The following is a 20337-nucleotide window of genomic DNA, read 5'->3' as shown; positions in this document are numbered from 1 at the left end:
CTAGGAGTGGAATTGCTGGATCATATGGAAGCTCTATGTTTAGTAGGTCCAGAAATCTCCACACAGCTCTCCATAGTGGTTGGACCAGTTTGCACTCCCACCAACAGTGCACAAGAGTTCCTTTTTCTCCACATCCTCGCCAACATTTGTTGTTGCTAGTTTTTTTAATATGTGCCATTCTCACTGGTGTGAGATGGTATCTCATGGTCGTTTTGATTTGCATTTCCCTGATTACAAGTGATGTTGAACATTTTTTCATATGTCTGTTGGCCATTTGCATTTCCTCTTCAGAGAAGTTTCTTTTTAGCTCTTCTGCCCATTTTTTGACTGGATTATTTTCTTTGTTGTTGCTGAGTCTCATCAGCTCTTTGCAGATTTTTGTGATCCGTCCTTTATCATTAGTGTTGGGTGCAAAAATGTTCTCCCAGTTGGTGGGGTTTCTCTTTGTTTTTGTTATTGTCTCTTTTGCTGTGCAGAAGCTCTTTAATTTGATGTAGTCCCAGCTGTTTATCTTTCTCTTCACTATCACTGCTTTGGGTGATGTGTCTGTAAAGATGTCTTTGATGTGCAAATCCCGTAGTGTTTCGCCTATATTTCCTTCTATATATTTTATGGTTTCAGGTCTTATGTCTAGTTCTTTAATCCATTTTGAGTTGATTTTTGTGTATGGTGTGAGGTAGTGGTCAAGCTTCATTCTTTTGCATGTAGCGACCCAGTTTTCCCAGCACCATTTATTGAACAAACTTTCTTTGCTCCAATGCATAGTCTTTGCTCCTTTGTCAAAGATTAGTTGACCATAAATCTGTGGGTTTATTTCTGGATTTTCTATTCGATTCCATTGGTCTGTATGTCTGTTCTTGTTCCAATACCATGCAGTTTTGATGATTATGGTTTTGTAGTATAGTTTGAAGTCTGGGAGTGTGATGCCTCCATTTCCTTCTTTTTTTTTCAGTAGAGCTTTGGCTATTCGGGGTTTTTGGTGATTCCATATGAATTTCATCAATAATTGTTCTATTTCTTTGAAGAATGCCATTGAGATTTTGATTGGAATAGCATTGAATCTGTATATTGCTTTTGGTAGGATGGCCATTTTAATAATGTTTATTCTTCCAATCCATGAGCAGGGGATGTCTTTCCATTTCTTTGTGTCTTCTTCTATTTCTTTTAACAGTGTTTTATAGTTTTCTTTGTATAGGTCCTTTACCTCTTTTGTTAGATTTATTCCCAAATATTTGATTTTTTTTGTTTCGATAATAAAAGGGATGGTTTTTTTGATTTCTTCTTCTTCAGATTTATTGTTTGTGTATAGGAAGGCCACTGACTTTTGCGTGTTGATTTTGTATCCTGCCACTTTACTGAATTGATTGATGAGTTGAATTAGTTTTTCTGTGGAGATTTTGGGGTTCTCTATGTATATTATCATATCATCTGCAAATAGTGATAGTTTGACTTCTTCTTTTCCTATTTGGATTCCTTGGATGTCTTTCTCTTGTCTTATTGCTCTGGCTAGGACTTCCAGTATTATATTGAAAAGCAGTGGTGAGAGTGGACATCCTTGTCTTGTTCCAGATCTTAATGGAATTGCTTTCAGCTTTTCACCATTGAGAATGATACTGGCTGTTGGCTTGTCATAGATGGCCTTTATGATGTTGAGGTATGTTCCTTGTATCCCTAGAATTTCAAGGGCTTTTATCATGAATGGGTGTTGCACTTTGTCGAAAGCTTTCTCAGCATCTATTGATATTATCATATGGTTTTTATATTTCTTTTTGTTGATGTGTTGGATAACGTTGATTGATTTTCGGATGTTAAACCATCCTTGTGCCCCTGGAATGAATCCAACTTGGTCGTGGTGAATTATCTTATGGATACATTGTTGGATTCTGATAGCTAAAATTTTATTGAGGATTTTTGCATCAGTGTTCATTAGGGAGATTGGCCTATAGTTTTCCTTTTTTGTGTTGTCCTTATTCGGTTTTGGTATTAGTGTAATATTGGCTTCATAGAACGTGTTTGGTATTGTCCCTTCCTTCTCAATTTTTTGGAAGAGTTTGTGAAGGATAGGCACTAATTCGTCTCTGAATGTTTGGTAGAATTCATTTGTAAATCCATCAGGTCCTGGGCTTTTGTTTTTGGGGAGGTTTTTAATTACCATTTCAATTTCGCTGCTTGTAATTGGTCTGTTTAGGTGTTCTATTTCTTCTTTATCTAGCTTTGGGTGATTGTAGAGTTGTAGGAATTTGTCCATCTCCTCTAGATTGTTGAACTTGTTTCCATATAACTGTTCATAGTAGTTACTGATTATTCTTTTGATTTCTGCTGTGTCCGTTGTGATTTCTCCTCTTTCATTTATGATTCTGTGTATTTGTGCTTTCTCCCTTTTTCCTTTGTGAGCCTGGCTAGGGGTTTGTCTATTTTATTTATTTTTTCAAAGAACCAGCTCTTGGTTTCATTGATCTTTTGGATTGTTTTTTTAGTTTCAATTTCATTTATTTCTGCTTTGGTTTTTATTATTTCTTTTCTTCTACTGGTTCTGGGGTTTTTTTGTTGTTCTTTTTCTAGATCTTTGAGCTTCGAGATTAGGTTGTTTCTTTGAGTTCTTTCTTGTTTTTGATGTGAGCTTCTATTGCTATATATTTTCCTCTTATTACTGCTTTTGCTGCATCCCATACATTTAGGATATTGGTGTCCTCCTTGTCATTCAATTCAAAGAATTTTTTAATTTCTTCTTTGATCTCCTCGTTAGTCCAGTGGTCTTCCAGTAGTGTGGCTTTTAATCTCCATGAGGTAGGATAGTTCCTTGCCTTCTTTTTATGATTTATTTCTAGTTTGATGCCTTCGTGGTCAGAAAAGATGGTTGGTATGATTTCAATCTTGGTGTATCTGTTGATGTTTGTCTTGTGCCCCAGTATGTGATCGATCCTGGAGAATGATCCGTGTGCACTTGAGAAAAATGTGTACTCCGTTTTTTTTGGGTTTAGTGTTCTATAGATGTCTGTTAAGCCCAAATGCTCTAGGTCCTTATTTAGAGCTTTAGTTTCTTTACTTATTTTTTGTCTTGTTGATCTATCCATTGTTGATAGTGGTGTGTTGAAGTCTCCCACTACATATGTGTTTTCTCTGATGTCTGTTTTCAGAGAGGACAACAGTTGTCTGATATATTTTGGTGCTCTTTCGTTTGGTGAGTATATGTTAATGAGTGTTATTTCTTCTTGAAGTATTGTCCCCTTAATCATAATGTAGTGACCATTGGGGTGTCTTTTTATTTTTTTGAGTTTGAAGTCTGTTTTATCTGATATAAGTATAGCTGTTCCTGCTTTCTTTTTTGGCCCATTTGCTTGTAGGATTGTTTTCCATCCTTTGACTTTGAGCCTATTTTTATCTTTTGTAGCTAAATGTGTTTCCTGGAGACAGCAAAAGGTTGGGTTTTGTTTCTTAATCCAGGCTGCAACTCTGTGTCTTTTTATTGAAGAGTTTAGTCCATTTACGTTTAGAGTTAATATTGATATGTTAGCATCTGTATTTGCCATTATGTTTGTCTTTCCTTTGATTTTATTTATTTATTCTTTTAATAACTTTTTTTTTTTTGGTCTTCTTTCGTTGTTATTCGTCCCTCTGAGGTTCTGGCTTTAGGATTCCTTGTAGTATTTTTTGGAGTGGGGGTTTAGTCGCAATGAAATTCCGGAGTTTCTCTTTGTCTGGGAAGGTCCATATTCTTTCTTCATGGAGGAAAGAGAGCTTTGCGGGATAGAGTATTCTTGGTTGGCATCTGTTTTCTTGGAGTCTGTTGACTATGTCCCTCCACTCTCTCCTTGCCCGTAGTGTTTCTTCAGAGAAGTCTGATGTCAGCCTGATTGGTTTTCCTTTGAATGTTATCTGTTTCTTCCCTCTTGTCAGCTTCATTATTTTTTCCTTGTCCTGGATTCTTGGGAGCTTTACTATTATGTGTCTTGCTGTGTTTTTCCTTTCGTCGTGGTAGTTTGGTGTTCTTCTTGCTTCTTGTATATCAATTTTCAGCTCCTTCTTCTCATTTGGGAAGTTCTCTTCAATTATATCCATGAATATTTTCTCTGTTCCTACATCTCTCTCCTCTCCTTCTGGAATTCCTATAACTCTTATATTTCCTTTCCTCATGGAGTCAGATAGTTCCCGAAGTCTTTCTTCATTCTTTTTCCTTCGTACTTCTCTTTCCTTTTCTGTTTTGGTTCTTTTTATTTCTGTGTCTTCAAGATTACTTATTCGTTCTTCCATTTCATCTATTCTGCTTTCATTGCTTTTCCCAGAGTTCTTTAGTTCCTCCATTAATTCTTTGATCTCCTGCATTTCTCTTACTTCCCTCTTTAGGGACTCAATTTCCTTCTTCTGATCTATCACTTTTTTAATCATGGCAATTTTAAATTCTCTTTCTGGAAGGCTCAGAAGTTCTTCCAAGTTGCTGTCGTTGCAATCTGGGGAGTGGTTTTCTTTTTGTGGTGTGCTTCTTTCCTGAGGAGTTTTTAGGTTGCGTGTGGTTCTTCTACTCCCTACTGTCTGTTTTCTAATTTGTCGTATGCGTTGGGACACTGTGTTGCTCGGACTGACTGACATCTTGGGTGAACTTCTCCGCTCCCCTCTGGCTCTTCCAGGAGCCATCTTTGTCTTCTGGGGGAGCTTTCTGCTGGTTTTAGGCAGTTTTTACTGAAGAAATGTCCCTGTTCTCAAATGGCGAAGCGGGATGCAGTCCCTGCGCCTCCGGTTTCAGGCACACTCTTCTGCGCCCCCGGTCTGCCCCGGACGTGGGTGCCTGCTCCCTCTGTGGGCTCAGACTGCTGGTCGGAAGGGGCCTGGCGTGGAATAACTTCCCGGCTGGCCACTGGGTCCTCCAGAAACCTTCTGCCCTTTTCAAGCAGTCTTAAGAAATGTCCTGTTTTATAGGGTGTTAGTGACTTTTTTTTTTTCCTGGTCGCTAGGTGGCGCCAGAGATCTCTCCTATTGTCCTTGGGGGGCTGTTTTTCGCCTCCCCCCACCCCGTGGGACAGAGAACAGAGCGGGAATGGTAGGGTACACCTCAACAGCTTTGGGGTGCTGTGTCTGCCTTGTGCCCCACCGTCGTGGAGAAACCACGCCCCGAATTTTCGTGCCCCGGGTCTCAGTTCAAAGCCCTCAGTTCCAGGACGCGGGCTGTAGCCCAGTTCAGTGGCGCGGGAATGGCGCCTTTTGCACAGCTCCCGTGCCTGGGTGCCTGGATCCTGCTCACTCAGGGAGGGACCTTCACCTCAGTGAGGACCTCCGCGCGTCTCCCCGCAAGCCTAGGTCGCAGGCTCGGGGACCTGGGCAGCCGCGATCCAGGTCTGCACTTGCTTTTCAAGTGCGCCGAGCACTCCGCGTTTCCGCGCCAGCTTACCGGCAGCCCGGGCTGTGTGCGCGTCTCCCGGGGTCTTTGTTCTTCTCTAATGGCGCCCGGAGCCGTTCGCTCACCGCCGCGGCGGATCCTGCAGGGTTCGCCTCAGCTCCCCTTCATGGGGTGTGGTGGCTGCAATAGTTCCTTTCCGCTCACAGTCCCGCTTGCTGCCTCGTTTGTTCTTGTGGGCCGTTTTGGTTTGTTGTTTCCTCCTCTCTGCGGGTCGGAGAGTGCCGCCTCTGTGGGCGGGGGAGGGGAGCAGGGTTCTGCGCTTCCCTCCCTTCTAGTCCTCTTTTATGGCCACTTTCTTCTTAGGGTAGTTTGCTGGCGTCACCCGTTTATCTTCCGTGTCCCAGTTCTCACTGGGACCTGCCGCTTTTCCTCCCTATTCACTTTTTTTAATGGGAGATCTTACTCGCAGCGTCTCCTCCTAATGCAATTTTTAATAGAATTGTTGTACCAGGTAAACTCATACTATACCTAAATCTATAAAACTATACAACATATCTGCAATATTCTGGGGTATGTAGACTTCATATAAAATGCTTTCCCCAAAATTCACTTGCAAGATTGGAGAGACAAAGAAGTGAAAAACAAATAAGGGTCACGCTAGCCATGAATCATTCTTTTGCATTGGATGTTCTTCAGTGACCTGTTTCTTGGTAATTATAAAATTCCTGACTTATTGAATATTGTGCAGCACCATAAAAGCACAGCCTTCCCCCTGGGATCACACAAATCATTCTGTTTTTTTCTATAAAGAAAAAGGATACTTTTGCTTTTCTTTCATCCTTGCGGATTTGATAACAGGTAAATCCTTGAGAAATGTGGTGAATTGTAGGCCCACTAAGTGTCTGAATTTTAACCAGATATTTTCCTCAGAACTGGATGCTTTGCAATCATTTGCAGGTACCCCAATCTAAGGTTACTCTAGCAAATGATTGTACGAACCATCTTTGGTATGGCAGACATGGGACTAGAATTCCACAGTGGAAGTAATGGTCCTCTGAGAAGTCAAGCTGACTTGGTGGCCACCTTTGGAGTCTGCTTACATGAAACAATTGCATTTAGCAGTCTAGGGAGGCAGGAAATAGAGTTCTTGAATTCCAGGATAAGAAAAATCACCTTAAATCATGAACAAAATTTATATCGTATTAGGAGAGAGTACAGAGAAATCCTATTTGCCCTCCAAAGTTGATGTTATCCATCAAGGAGGAGAAATTTTCCTTTGAGTTATATCAGATAAAAATTGGATTTATCAAGCTGTCAAATATAGCAGGAAATACCAATTACTAGCTTGAGATAAGTAATGGAATTACCTTCAGTGCTGATGGCATAGAAATGTGTCATTTAGCTCTATGGTGTCCTCACTGTTATTGGCTGAATTGCAGTACACATTTCCTAAATCTCAGTAATTTCCTTGTGAGGTTGTGTGATTCCAGTAGCTGGTAATAATAGGGTCAGGGTTAAGATATAGTACTGGAAGAATTTTTCAGGCACTACCAGGAGAGACTCAGTATACAATACTATTTCCACAAGAAATAAGCTTTGTTTTTTTCAAAAAGACTTACTTTCCATTATGAAAATAATAATGTAAATTAACCTATAGATAGGAAGTCAAATGCTACCTGAACAGCCAAGCATAATAATAAAAAGACTGTACCTCCTTGGAGGAGAAAATACTTTTTTTTAAATGATGTTTTAGTTAAAGAGAAGTAATCAAAACTGAAATTTCAGAGTATTTTAGAAATTACTGACACTGAGGTCGTAATACAGAAACAGCTTTTTTTTTTAAAGTATTTTTTTAAGATTTATTTATTTATTTTTAGACAAGAACTGGGGTACAGGTCAAAATCACGGGGGGGTGAGAGAATTCACCAGAGCCAAAGTAAGGAGCAGAGCAGGCAGATGGACCAAAGACACTGCTGAGGGGAGCAGTGGGCGAAACAGGAGAGGTCTGCTGAGCCATGTGGGGCTCTCCCTGGCCAGCAGGGAATCGAACCAGCGCTGCAGAGGCTATGGACAGCTTCACAGTGCAGCTCTCAACCACTGCGCCACTGGGGAGGCCCCAGAAAGTTTTATGAAAGTAATCAGAGGTAAATTCATAGTCATAAAGGTCTTTATTGTTGAAGATGAAAAAATTAATGAGATAAGCATTTAACTCAAAAAAGGTAAGAGAACCAAGCCTCCCAATATTAAAATATAGCACTTAAACCTGTATGAAAACCTAAGGCATGTCTACATCACAGAATGCTTCAGAGCATCTTGTTAATGATGTATATGAACTGACAGAGCACATGTCCAATGGGCTGTTAAATGAAGCCACCACTCTTCAGCAGAATCACTAATCTGATGTGCAACCATGTGTGTGTTTATCTTTTCTTTTTCTTTTCTGAATAAAAATACATATCTACTCCTAGATCAACTCTAAAGAGAAATAAAACAGATAAGAGAGTAATTAAAGGTCAGGTATGGGGATGGAAGGGTAACACATCTCATGTTTTGTACCTTTCATGGTTTGGCCTTTTTTTTTTTTTTTTGGCTTTGAAAATGTATTATTTATTCAAATAAATACATTTAAAATAAAAGTAGTCAGAGGAACAGCTCATCCAACTGCTCACTTTTTATTCCCTTGGAAGACAGAAAACTTTTCTTCCTGGCCCTCTGCTCTCTCCCTCCTCCTCTCTTCATCCTACTCCAGCTAAAAGGTGAGACTTTCTATCCCTCCACTACCCTACCGCATAGGCATGGCCATATAGCAGCCCCAAAAGCTTTTACTCTCATATGCTCACTTTCTGTCCAGAAGCAATATCCTGGTTAAATAACTTTTCTATGTTTGTACTGTCTGTTGTCTCTTTTTCCTTTGATTTCCACCCACACTCTTTCCATTTAAAATCAATAACATTTACCTATGCAAACATGTGAAATGAGTGTGATGTAGTTTTCAGAGGTGCTGATTTTTTCTCATCAATATTGACATCTTTCCCTTCTGAAACTTTAAGTGTTCTCTAAAATAAAGAGCTTTGTGAAATATTGCTTCAATGCACACATTTCCAATATTCTGTACTAATTATTTTATGCCTATGAAATTAATGCATTCACCATCTATGCCTATGTGAAGTTGTATGTTAGATGTGTATAAACCTTTGAGTTTATATGTTTGAGAAACAACCCAAATGCCCAAAAATAGATGACTGGATCAAGAAGATGTGGTACATATACACCATGGAATATTACTCAGCATTCAAAAAAGATAAACACATGCAATTTGCAGCAACATGGATGGCGCTGGAAGGGATCATGCTCAGCGAAATAAGCCAGAAAGAAAAAGAAAAATACCAGATGGTCTCACTCATAGCAGGAATCTAGAAAACTTAAATAAGGGACCAGGAAAAAGAATAACCATAAGAAATAAAATATCAAAATCAACAAACAACTATGAACCAGAGACATTCTGTGGGGGGTGGGTGGCGGAGGGGAGGGATTGGGGTCAAAATAAGGGGGTTGCAATTGTATGGGAAATATAAAAATAAAATTTAAATTAAAAAAAAATACAAATACAAAAAAAAAAAACTAAATCTCCCAAAAGATAGAAACACTCAGTGATATTGCCACTAAGAAAAAGCTGTGCTTCCTAGAGTTTGAGTTTTAAGTTTTTGCTGAATTCTTCAATTCACACTTTCTAGTCACACTTCTCGTTTTATATTCTCTGCACACTTGAGCTTCTGTCAGCTTCAAAAGAGGTCATCTACTTAGTTACTAGACACCTGAAATGGGGATGTCTCCAAAGTTGGTCTGTTGAAACCACTCGTAGATTTTTGAGAAGAGTCAGCCTGAGAAATGGTGAAGCAATGTTCCTTTCTTGCACAAATTTTGAATGAGAACTGCCTCTTTGTGCAAAGTTGAGCTGAGTTCCCTGGTGGCTGGAATCAAATTCTTTTTTGTTTATTGCTAGAATAATCATGGCGGAAATTTCCCTTAAGGTCTTCAAATAAATCTGTTCTAAGTTAACGGGGAATTTCCTTTGTATTTCTGGATATCACCTGAATCAAAACATTGCACGCTAATATACAGATTATAAAAAGAACATATATGTGAGTAAGAATAACTTAAAGAAATAGATAAGTTAACATATGCAGCTATAAAGTTTGTATTTTTCTCCAAAAGCCTCAATCCTACTGGCTCAACTATATGTAATCTAATTTTGTGCAGGAATCACAAAAATTCTAAAATAGTCAGGACTTACAATAATGAGCTTTGAAAAAATAGATGAATGGCATTTTTCTTGGGCATCATTCTTTTTTACCCAAGTAGCACAGAAATAAGGAATTCATAAGTAAAAACACAAATGTATAGTAAAACTTAGATCTTTGTCAAAGTTACCACAAAATTCAAAAAGTAATGTGTTTTTTTTCCATAAATGGTGCTAGAAATGGATATCCATATGGAAAAAAATGGGTATCTGTATTTTAAAAAAATATTTCTTTTTTAGAAGCAAATGTTTATTTTTTTCTAATTTCCATATGATACATAGTGGGCTTATATTTCCACCACCATGCCTTATACATACCATATGACTCTTTCTACCTCCCCACTCCTCCTTAACTTCAGAAGCCTTTGTCTTTCCTTATGACTGAATAATATTGCATCTCTTTCTGATGATCTTGGGATGTGTTTAATAGGTCATAATGTTAGGGGGAAAAGGCTGTCCTAAAGCAAATTCCATACAGGCTTTGTGGACTCCACCCCCACCCCAGGTCAAAGCCAAAGACACTGGGAACTCCAAATCCCATCACCACCAAAGGGAAGGTGGCTGGGACCTGAGGGTGGGGTTAAGCAGCCAGGTGGATACAAAAGGCAGACACGTGGGCTTTGGGGGGCTCTCCATTTTTGGCTCTCCACCAGCTAGCAGCGTCCGGCCAGCTCGGAGAGTGACTTTGGGTTTCCAGGTCGTCGGATCAGGTAGGACGCATTAAAGACTTTATTTCCCTATTTTCTCCCTGAGTTGTATATTTTCCTTATTTCTTTTTCTCTTGTAAATAAACCTTTTATTAACCTTTTGTGTGTGCCTGTAGTGGAGTATTCATAAGTCCCTTTAAAGCGCGCGGGTGAGGACCCACAGCCAGGAACCCGTTTAATATCGGGTTGCTCTATAACAATAATACTTCTGGTGATCATCCGTGTAAACAAATCCAGGGAGGTCTTCAGCATAGTGAGAATCACAAGGTTCAGTTGTTCCCACTTCCAACCCAGCCAACTACAAACCAAGCCCCAGAAGCAGAACCAAATGATGTGATTATATTTACCTGAGCAGAAGAACCTCACGGCTCAGCTTTGCCCAAACTCCCAACCCACTGAACACACTAAATTTTTTTTTTAAGCAATTAAGTTTTCAGAGTTTGCTACTTAGCAAAAACTAAGTAACACAATGAAAACCTCAGAATGTTAGGATTTTTGCATTCAAGCACAAATAGAATTAACATTTGCATGTTAAAGCACCAAAGCAGAGCTGTAAAAGACTTTAGAGGCTTAAAAAAGTCTCCCCAAAATGAACTGATAGTATAAAATAAGATACATGAAAATGAAGCTATATTAGCGTATGCCACAGGCAGGAAATGTTATCAAAATTATGTCAGAATAACTCAAAAAAGAACATTAAGGCAGATGGAGTCAGATCACAGCTGCTACCGGGGAAACATCACCCCATGTTGTAGGATTCCCTTGTGAAATGAAGTAAATTGAAACTAATTTTGGTGAAGACTTGTACAGTTCAGTAGTAGAAATCTGAGTTATAAACCACTTAAAAGGAAGATGTGCTAGCATTTTAAGTCATCCAAATCAATGACTAACAAATTGTGGCTACGGAAAGATTTTGCTAGCCAGATGCAATCGATAATTAAAATAATTTGCTATTGATTCATGAAGGGCATCCCAGGGAGGCGCAAGCCTGCTAAAAATGAACTAAGTCCAAAAAGGAAAAATGAAAGGAAAAGAGAAAGAAAGAAATTTCATTTCAGTCTTGACTTGCAGCCCTGTTAACAAACAACAAGAAATTCATTTGGCAGAAGCCGAAGAGGTGGTGAGAGATGAGTTTTCAAATATCAAAAGCTGTGGATTCTTTGCTGATGACTCCGCTCTGGGAGGCAGGCAATTCCCTGTGCAAAGCCCAGCTCAGCAGCTCTAAGGAGGCTAAATTGTTAATTGCTAATTTGTCTCACCTAGATAAATTAGTCTGTCTGCCCTGGAATAAGAAGATAGAGGCTGGAGAGTCCACACAGACAGTTCAGGCTGACTCCCCGGGGATCCACTAAGCCTGTGATGCCATCTGAGACCCCCTCACCAAGAGGAATAAAAACTGGGGAGACGAGACTTTGGGCAAAGATTATAAAATGATATAGACAGGTGTTGCAGTACAATATACCTGAAATCTACATAATGTTATAAACCAAATTACTTCAATGAAAAAAAGTTTTAACTGAGAAGAGAGGTTTAATGACAAATTAGCAAGAATGACTGCTCTTAGGCTTATCAGTGAGGACAACCATTTCCAAACTGGCACAATTTTAGGAACAAAATGAGGTGCCACTTATAATTATGCGGAGACCATAGGCTTGAACTCAAACTGCCCTAGTTGGAGTCAAGAGTTCACAGAACAAACCAAAGTGGCTGGAGCAAAGGGAATGAGGGAGTGTAGGGTAAGGTAAAAGTATCAGGCCTTTCTGCCCTCCTGCCATTAGGATAGATGAGGGAACCCTGTGGTCCTGAATGCATGCCTGATGGCGGGCGCCTGAAGTGGGGACACCTGGGCTGAGAGACTGAGTTTTATAAGGGCGGCATCACGGGGATGCCAGCAGGAAGCCAAGAACAAACGGAAGCTGAAAGAAAAAGAGGCAGAGAGAAGGCCAGAGAGCCCAGATAGAGTGAAGATTTGCTGGGGGCTGGGAGGCCTGCCAGCCTCCCGGCCCCCCAGCACCCTGCCTGCCATGTACCAGCTGAATTCCAATAAAAGACTGCAAAAAAACCACTGAAGTCTCTGACTCCTCCTTTACCCGGTCTGCTGGATCAGAAAACCTGCACTATGGCCTTCCTGCCCCTACAGGGAGAGAGTACAGAAGATGAGATTGGAAAGCCTGGGACACAAGAAAATTGTGTTTCCTTTGAGAGTGCCAACAAGTCATTAAAGGATCTCTGCAGAGGAGATTAATTTACCGTTTAAACATACCAGCCTGGGTGCTCATTGGAGGACCAGTTTGGAGGAATCAGTGAGTTATTACAGTAAACCAGCAGAGAGACCATTTGGATTCACAGAGGTGGGGAGAAGCTCTTTCGTGGGGGCTATGTTTTACTAGTGGTTCAAAGGTGATGCTAAGTGAGAAGGAGAAATAAAAAATCAGGTGGGCTTTTATCGGTGAACTAGAAGGTAATACCATACACTGAGAGTGAAAACTAGGAAAAAGCAGGTTTGCTTCTTCCTTGTAAATATGAAACTTGAGAGGACTATTAGATATTCAAATTTAAATATCAAAAAACAGTAATTGTTGACCTGACTATAAACCTGAAGGTAAATGCCAGAGCTGGGATTATAAATTCTGCAATCAATGAATATTTAAACCCAAGGACTAAATGAGGTTGGTTATGGAGAAAGTGCAAATAGAGAAAAGGATGGGCCAAACCCAACTGTATGTTACTCTGTCACTTAAATAATGTGTCGATGGAGCCAACAGACCCAAAGAGAAAACAGTAGTCAATGAAGTAGAAAGGAAGTTCAGAAAAAGCAAGGTCAGGCCTCCCTGGTGGCACAAGGAGTTAAGCACAGCACTGTGAAGCTATCTGCAGCCTCTGAAGCATGAGTTCAATCCCAGCCTGCCAGGGACCTACCCACATGGCACAGCAGACCTCTCCTGCCTCACCCGCTACTCCCCTCAGCAGTGTATTTCAGTAGATCCGCCTGTTCTGTTCCCTACTCTGTCTCAGGTGAATCCTCTCAACCCCTTCATCTCTGGCCTGTACCCCAGTTCTTGTATGCATAAATACATAAATCTTTAAAAAAAAAAAGAAAAGAAAAGGCAAGCTCACAGGAGCTAAGGGAGGACAGTGCATTAAGGACATAGCAGTCACTGCCTATACCCTGCAGGGAGACTGAGGAGGGCAAGAGAGAAGCAATCTTTGCAGTTTGTGACATGGACACTAATAATGACTTTGACAAGAACAATTTCAAAGCATAGTGACTCTACTGGAATGGATTGAAAAGGCAAACTATTGGGAACTGTGACTTCAGACAAATCTTTCCAGAAATTGCTGTGACTTCTATTCACTACTGTAGATTCATGTGAAATGAATGACAGTCAGTTTTCCTACCTTCTGGCTCTAGGTCCTCTCATATCATCATCCCTTTTGGCATCTTAGGAGAGAATTGACTCAGCAGGTCTGAGTAGGGTAGGTAGAAAAATGGACTCCCTATCTATCAAGGCCATTTTTTAATAGAAAGTGCTCACTCTAGCACTGTTATCAAAATAAGAGGTTGGCAAACTCTGGCCCCATCAGTTGGCAAATCTGCTCCATCACCTGTTTTTTTCAATAAAGTGTTATTGATACACAGCCATGCCCATCAAGACACATGTTAGCTATGGCTGCTTTCACCCAACGAAGGCAGAGTTGAATAGTTGCTACAAAACCTATGACCCATGAGCTAAAAATATTTATTCTTTAGTCCTTTAGAGGAAATGTTAGCCAGAATTCCAGAGTCAAGTTTATCTAAGCTTATCCTCACACTTCCTCTTCTGTGGTCTACCTTGTACTTCCAGCTCACCCATGAGCTAGAAGGGTCTTTTTCTAAACAGCAGGCAGTCCATCTTGCAGGGGAGAGAAGATTAAAAAAAAGAAGCTTTAATGATGTCACTCTAATCCTAAGAGAGAGAGACAGTGAGAGAGAGAATATTTTTCTACACGCCAAAAGTCACTAATTCTGTGGCAAAGATTTATTAATACACTTCTTCCTTGACTTTGGATTAAAGGGAGTAAATAAAGCACCCTTAAATTACATCTAGAAGTTACAGAATCCCCTTGACAAAAAGTATATCATGATAACAGAAAAAAAATGTTATTCTGATCAAGAAGATTCTAACTTAAAATTAGAAAGGAAGATGAAATATTATTCAAAAATTAGGAAAAATATTAAGACAGTCAACATCATTAACACTAGATGAGGTGTCTGGTAACTCAAAGGAAAACATAGTTGAAAGTACCAGACTCTACACAGATCTTAGCAGATATGTTTACACGTTCAACATAGGTGTGGGGGGGGGGTCAAAGTGAACTTGAGGCTTAGCAAAAGAAGATCAATTTTACCTCATAAATATCACAGACAGTTGGTGGTATAGAATGCATTACAAAGACAGTGATCAAAAGGTGCGCCTTGTTCAAAAGAAATCAATCAGACAGAAATGGAAGCAAATTTATAACTGAATGTAAATCTACCAGTGTGAAGATGTCAGTGCTGAGTGCTGAGAAACCATTTGAGTGAAGAAAAAAAGAGAGAACGCGAGGTAGGCTGTCATGTTGAGAGAGTTCTATAAAGGATGCTGCCACATAATAATAAATTTAATGTATTTCTGAAGTGGACAAAACTGGACTTGAGTTATGATGGACACAGAGGGTTTTAGAAGGTGCTCTCTCTCTCGACTGCCCTACTAAAGTATCCATGAATAGCTTTAACCCCAGAAAGGGACAATAACCCATTAACCTCTCTCTTCTGCCCACCCCTTATTCATTTCATAACATGGGAAGAGGAAAATGCTGTCCCACTAAACAGAAAAAAATCTGACATCAGTTGACTCCATTTTTTTGATCAGAACAAGAAATTGACATAAAAACCAAGGGACACATGTGGAACTGTGGTCCCTCTCTGTTGACAAAAGTATCATGGTGGCTGAAAATTATGGGCTTAGAGACTTCTGTCCTCATGAGGAGTCCCAATGTCCAAATCCAGGGGGCAGGTTTTAGAAAACAGTACTGTGGTCACAGGAGCAAGCCTCCAGCTCCAGTCCAGATCCAGGAATAATACATTGAATACAGTGACCTCATGTGTCTGCCTTTCAAGTCTATTTTTCACTTTGACCCCTAAAATTCTAACAATGAGTATTTTAGTTATTTTCATTTTAGAAATATTTAGATAATCAAAAGGACAACTATGAAAAAGCACTGTTTTCGCAACTCCAGACACACAATTCACCTTGGTCTTATGTCTCCTTTTATCCTTCTAGAGATCTAAATCCCACATTCTTTATGATCCGGCTCAGATGTCATTTTTATCCTTGACAGCAGTAGCCAACCAAGGTTGAGTTTCTCTTGCTAGATTGTAAATTCTTTAGAGCAGAAACCAATAAATCATAAACTTCTTTGTACTTCATCTTCACTTTTGAAACTGTTCCTATCTCTGTCATCGAAGTTGAGTCTGAGAGTCATTTTAGGCTCCTGCCTCCAATTCTCCCCCTGCGCTGCCTCCAAATCTCATATAATATGGTCCATTTGTCCTAGGCGATTTCACTTAATGTCCCTTATCCTGGCATAATTATTAAAATGCCAACTTTCACTCTCAAAATGCCCTTTTAGATGATAAATTATATGGTCAACCTCAATTTATATCCAACCTTGCTTTCTTCCTATGCCTTAAATTGAGGCACCCTCCCCCTATCCTTAAAATATAAGTCCTAATTCAGACTCTCATCAAATCTCATTACTGCAACAGCCTCTAATTACTCTTTCAGAGGCAAGACTTCAATTCTACCTTCCACAGCTGCCAGAGCCTTCTAAAACTCAAATGTACTCATGTTTCTTCCTAAACACAAGCCCGAATGGCGATGTCCAGCCTCTGTTTCTGATATCCCTCCAATTTCTCTCTGTAAGTCAAGCTATAGTCACGCCCAAATGCAAGTGTTTACACACCTCCTGCAGTCTTTTCTCTTTTTTGTCTTTGTTCATACTATCTCCTTTACCCAAAATACTCTTTCCTCCCATTAACCCTTCTCCCCAGCTTGTCTGGTGAGCTGTTGCTCATCCTTTAGGGCTCACACAAGCATCACCAAACAACAGACACCTTCCCTCACCACCCCTGATCACCCCTGGTTTGGCTTGTGGGATCCATGTTTGTTACCATAATAAATTGTGTTGACCTGTAGTGAATTAATATTGTAGCACAGTATTATTATGGTCTACATGTTGATTTCTCTCACTCGATTAGGAGAACCTTGAGAATAAAGAACCACTTTTTCTTGATTGGGAGATGATAGTTAAAAATACCAGTCTATAGAGGACAGTGCATAAATATTTCCTACAACTTTTATCACAAAATTCTTGAAACATACCCCCCAAAATATCACTATTAGCACCTGAATGGTTACCACTTGGATCTCATGATTATCATTTAACTAAACTGCCTTATCACATTCCCATTCATTGCCCCATGCAGACATGAATGATCTCATTTTAATGCATTTCAAAGTAAATTAAAGACATTAATACACTTCCCCCCCAAAATCTGGCAGCATGCATAGCATTAAGTTCATTTTTTTTTCTTTTAAGATTTGCATACTATGAAATCCATATATCTTAAGTATACATTTGTTGAGTTTTGACAAATATCTATATTTAGATAACCTATCCTTTCTCCATAGAATTTGCATCTTTGCCTAAATTCAGTTTACTATATTTGTGTAGATTTATTTTTGAGAATGCTAGTCTATCACATTGATCAATGGCCTATTCTTTCACCAATAGCATGCTGTCTTGCTTTATATCTCTCGAAACTGGTTAACTCATGAAATTGGTATTTTCTGCTATAATTTCCTTTCAGCTTGAAGAACTTCTTTCAGCATTAGTTTCCAGTTCAGATCTGCTGGTGATAAATTATCTTAATTTGCTTTTCTTAATTTCTCTGTCTTCTCATCTAATTATATCTATTGACCATCAATCGACCTACTAATTTATATCCATCATGCTCATCGATTCTTCTATCTCTACAGAGTATAGTAGCAGAATTGTTATACCAAAAATATATAAATATAAATAGATATTGAAAGGTTGGATTTTTAGAGGCTATAATAATTGGATGCCCACCAGTAATGTGTGGGAGCTCCCACTTTCCCATATTTCCATTGACAATTACTGATTTGGTTATTTTTAAAGATGATATCTCATTACTATTGTAATATGTATTTTCTGAAATACTAGTGTATATAAACATATATTTTACTTGTACATTAGATTTCTGGGAACTTTTTGTATTTTATAAAATATTTGCTATTTATCATCGGCAGTGCAAATATTGGTCCATAGCTAATATTTGGTTTTTATAATTGTTATTAATACCTGTGGTTATAAACTTGATACAAAGCAAAAACAAGCTCTTTTTTTTAATGTCTAAATTTCCATTGCTCATGAAAAAGTCTGTCCTTCACTCTTATCCCCCAATGTCCACAGGGTCTTTCATCACCTTTCCTATTAGCCTCCCAACCAACTTCTTTTTTAAAAGAAGAGCTTCACAAGCTCTTCTAGGTATGCCATAGGTAAACAGCATTGATTCTTGAGTTTTTTTCTGGATACAGAATCCTAGGTTAACAATATCTTTCATCTCTTAAAAGATGAGTTCTAATGTTTTCTGCCTCCATTTTCCATTTTCTTTCTAGGAAGACATCAGTAAAGATCTCTTAATTGTCACTCTCCTTATAAGATGTATCAATTTTCTCCGACTATATTCAAAATGTTCTCTTAATCTTTGGTTTTCAGCAGTTTTGCCTCAGCAGGGATTTCTTTGTTTATATCCTGCTTAGGTTTTTCTAAGCTTGTCAAACTTGTAAATTTATGTCTTTCACCAAAATAAAAAAATCAGGCCATTATTTCTGCCCCATTCTCTCTCTGAGACTTGGGTTGATTTATAATCTGTTTTCATAGATTTGCCATCTGTCCCTGAGGCTCTGTTCATTTTTAATTGTTTTCTCTATTCTTCCAATTGACTAATTTCTAATAATCTGTTGTCAAGCTAACAGACTCTTTCTCCTGTCATCTCTTAACTTAGTCAAATCAATCCTGTGAATTTTTAAAATTTCCAAACACTACATTTTCAATTCCAGAATTTCTACTTCATTCTTTGTCATTTTTTTAACTTCTCTGCTAAATTTGCTTTTTCAGAATTCATTCTGAGCATATTTTCTTCATAACCTTAAGCATCATTCTAATATCTACTTAAAATTCTTGCCTGCTAATTCCAAAATCCAGCTCATCTTGGAAATGGCCTTTATTTACTTTCTTTTCTGTAGTGAACAGATAAGATTTTCCTCACTCTTTATATATTACTTTTAGAATATGCATTGCTAGATTCTGTTTTATTCCTCTGGAGTTTTTTTTCATTTATGTCAGCAGGCAATTATTATGATTGACCCCAAACTTTGAGGTTTTTTTTTTTTTTTTTTGGATGATAGTTTCAATCTAACCCTTAACTAGGCTGCCTGGAATCTGTCCTAAACACTGTTTTAGGGACCAGACAATTGAGATACATCGAAAGAAAAATGTTAGGTTCGTTCTCTCTAGTTCCAACAACTACCAAGGCTGTATTATCCCGAACTTTGTTCTTTGATTCTTTAGTCTGAAGAGACTTCTGGACTATCACAGCTTTAGTTATCCTATCTCTATGGGGAAACTGCAGCCTTCACTCCATTAATAAGTCATGAAAATGGAAACTGAACTCACCTGATGTCTTTTACCCACGGGGTGACTTCCCTCCAGAAACTGCCTGTATTTTTGTCATTCTGCAGCATCTTCTCACTGTTGGTTTGGGTTTTTTATTTTGTTTTGTTTGTTTCTGATTAGACTTTATAGACTTTATCTTAAGAAAGGTCAGGCATTGAAGAGATTGCTTGGATGTTAATATAAGCATGCCTTAGCAATTCATAAATATTTATTGAATGGACCCTTCGCCTGGCTTGTTAAGGTCAGAGCTCTTTATCTAATTCATTTACTGATATAACAGTAATGCCAGGAATCATGCATCGTACTTTTAAGTGTCAACAAACATGTGCTTAATAAATTAACAAGTGAATTTTTATCATTATTGTAAAACCTTATTTACAATTAACATTTGTGTTTTCCATGTACCTTAACTCTCAGAAATTGAAGGGGTACTAACAAGGGGCCTATCCCAAAATCTCTTTTAAAAAAATATCAACTGTTGACAGTTTGTCCTATTTGATTTGTAAATCTTTTTAAACAAATGCCATGAAAATATACATAAAAATGAACACCCCTTAATATATTAACATTTTACCCTAACAATGGAGCCACTAAGTGGCTCTTCTAAAAGGGGTCAATAGGCAAATAAGATCGAAAATAGTGCTTTTTATTAAGTCTTCCCAGAGCTAACACATATTGTTAACCACTGAGGATAGCATTGTACCTAGAACTTTCCAAACTTATCTGACCTTGGAACACTATACCAGAGCACTCCATAGAACTATTGTTCCCTGTAACTCACTTTGGGAAAAGTGAATATGGAATAACCCCAGGTTTCTGATGCCAAAACTTGGTCATGAAAAGTCATCTTTTGATAAAGTAGATCAGCATCCTATGTCTTTTATCCCCCAAATGGCATAGTCTCTCCTTTCCCCAGATAGCTTGGATTCCATTTCTACCTTTCATTACACTTACCTTAAGTAAAGCAAGCCATCCTCCTCGGTTATTTACATGTTGATCCAAACATAAAAGAGAATAAAATAGCAGAACTGACTGAAGGAGCGATTAAGACCCTAGTGATATAAAAGGCAATTGCTTTCAAAAGGATTCACCCAGCACACACAGCTTTCTTTAATGATTAAATTCTTTTTGAAATCCCAAATCAAAGGTGCAGCCTATCAGAGAGCTAGAAAATCCATAATTTAAAAAAAAGTCATTGATGAGAGTCATATGCT

The sequence above is a fragment of the Talpa occidentalis genome, unplaced genomic scaffold (genome assembly GCF_014898055.3).
Source record: "Talpa occidentalis isolate TD23 unplaced genomic scaffold, MPIMG_talOcc4v2.1, whole genome shotgun sequence".
In the NCBI taxonomy this organism is placed as follows: Eukaryota; Metazoa; Chordata; class Mammalia; order Eulipotyphla; family Talpidae; genus Talpa; species Talpa occidentalis.
Note: the sequence above shows the minus strand (reverse complement) of the source record.